Consider the following 2,796-nt stretch of genomic DNA (forward strand, 5'->3'; position numbering starts at 1 on the left):
GTAGATGTATCTTTATTCTCTTTGCTTTGTTGTCTTATGCACCAGAGATCCACTGAAGTAGGACTCACTCACTCACTGAATCATTCAGAGCAGTTCCCTTGAGTTTACTCTTACATATAGACTTCAGCAGCACCTCACCATTGTCATAACCAGCTGTGCTGTTATTTATCTAATTACTTGTACTTTTCATATTGATTTAGTATCAATTAGTTATATTTTTCTTTACTTATTTGAGCCAAACTTAAGTCAGACTCCATCAATGTTTCTTTATTTTTTTATGAAGGTTGGATACATTATGCAACACGGAAGAACCATCAGAGATTATAAAATATGATGATTTTTGTTTTGTGCAACACAATGTTACATTTTGTTCTTTCTTGGGTGGAGGATAAGATATTGAAATTTATGACAAATTAAATGACAGACCAATGGTTCATCCGATCCTGGCAGAACTTTGATCAATCAATTTTGCCAGGATCGGATGAACCATTGGACTGTAATTTGATTTGTCATAAATTGCAATATCTTTTAAACGATTTGACATATCGGCACAAAACTAGACAGGGATCATTCTCAACAACATGTCCTGAAGGTACCTGAGAAGTTTGAACTTAGCACCACTTAGTGTTCGCTAAGTTCACAACATTTTAACATTAGAAAAAATATGAATACAAGATTTCTGTAAAGTCAGCTCGGTCCAAAGATCATCTGAGCCAATTTATGTTAGGATTAGACAAAATTTGAAGGATTATAGCAAAAAAAACGAATACTGTATTTTTCAAACTGTCAACTATGGGTGGAGTCTTATGTAAGATGTTGAATGTGATCAGCATGATGAGAGGAATCAGGTGTATAAGTTTAATTTTTTTAGAACAAAGAGTTCAAAAGTTATAACTGTTTCAATTATGAATGTTGAACTGGTGGTGGCACTATAGAGTTGGTCCTAGAGACCCCAAATTTGGTCAGATTACTATTCATTACCATCACTACAAGTGGACAAATTTTCATAATTTTCCTACTTACGGTTCATAGGGATGCCATAGACTCCCATTCGAGAGAAATAATAATAAAGAAAACAATTCCAATAGGGGCTACAGCCCATTCAGAGCTTGGCCCCTAAATACTCTGGGTGTTTCATTTTGGCAAAGGTGTACAGCCTGCAAAATCTTAGGGTTAAAAAAGGTTATAACTAGTTTAGACTATAGACTTTTAATTAAAATAATTTCAGAACTTTTTGCAGGCTTTTTGTTAACACTTGACCATGAATAGGCTTTTAGAAAACCAAGTCATGCATTTAACTTCTTCACATCATGAATTCCTCCCACAAGTTTAAGTTACAGGAAAAAAGAGAAAATCTTTGTTTTCAGTGAACAATTTAGTTCATAAAAAACATCAGGTTTATTGTTTTATTACAATAATAGTTCTGATGATAAATGAAAAGCACAAATCTTCATCTCACTCCATCCTATCGAAATCAGTTATATAAAGCTCTTATGTAAATCTATAGCAGGTATTGTATAAGAGTAGGCTGTAAAATGTGTACTTTTGACAGATTAGGGAAGTTGTGAACTTGGGATTTGCAAATGGATTGTTCTTTTGAGGCAGATCTTTTCAAATAATAGCTTGATCCAGTTCACAAGCTAGTGATTTGTTCACATATGAAGAGCCAAACAAGTCAAAATGAATTCTTCTACTCTCACTGTCAGTGACAGAAATACAAATTATATGTGCCGACAGAAAAACAGCCTCTTCTGTGTGTGCAACAGGACATAACTGTTCTCAGACCTGATTCTTTGTCTGGATTCATAAGCAGTCCGCACTACATTTAGACATCCATATAAGGACTCCAGTGTATTTACTGCTGCTCTATTTCTTGACTTGAATTCTCAACAAATCTTGAGACTGACAACAAAAAACACATAGGGGTTGTATGTGATCACAGAGATCTCAGTGCAGCCTATCATGCAAATAATCATGTTTCTCTTTGCATTTGGTCAATACATTTTAGCACATTATTTAAAAAATGCCTGATTTCATGTTCATTGCTACTTACTCCAAAAAATAAAAACTGTACTTGACGAATACCATCATTGTAAAGTTGTGATGAAGAGCTGAGCAATTCTTGCATGTGTATTGGGTCTGGGTGTGACTTCCTGCTTAAAGAGGAAGTAATGGATACCAAAATATATATATATATATATATATATATATATATATATATATATATATATATATATTCTCCTTTCATATGTATATATATATGAAAGGAGAATGTATGCGTGTGTGAGAGTAGAAATGTATGTGTGTGTGCGTATATGAAATGTATGTACAGTGAGGAAAATAAGTATTTGAACACCCTGCTATTTTGCAAGTTCTCCCACTTGGAATTCATGGAGGGGTCTGAAATTGTCATCGTAGGTGCATGTCCACTGTGAGAGACATAATCTAAAAAAAGAAAATCCAGAAATCACAATATATGATTTTTTAACTATTTATTTGTATGATACAGCTGCAAATAAGTATTTGAACACCTGTCTATCAGCTAGAATTCTGACCCTCAAAGACCTGTTAGTCTGCCTTTAAAATGTCCACCTCCACTCCATTTATTATCCTAAATTAGATGCACCTGTTTGAGGTCGTTAGCTGCATAAAGACACCTGTCCACCCCATACAATCAGTAAGAATCCAACTACTAACATGGCCAAGACCAAAGAGCTGTCCAAAGACACTAGAGACAAAATTGTACACCTCCACAAGGCTGAAAAGGGCTACGGGGAAATTGCCAAGCAGCTTGGT

The sequence above is a fragment of the Rutilus rutilus genome (assembly GCF_951802725.1).
Source record: "Rutilus rutilus genome assembly, chromosome: 19".
Lineage (NCBI taxonomy): Eukaryota > Metazoa > Chordata > Actinopteri > Cypriniformes > Leuciscidae > Rutilus > Rutilus rutilus.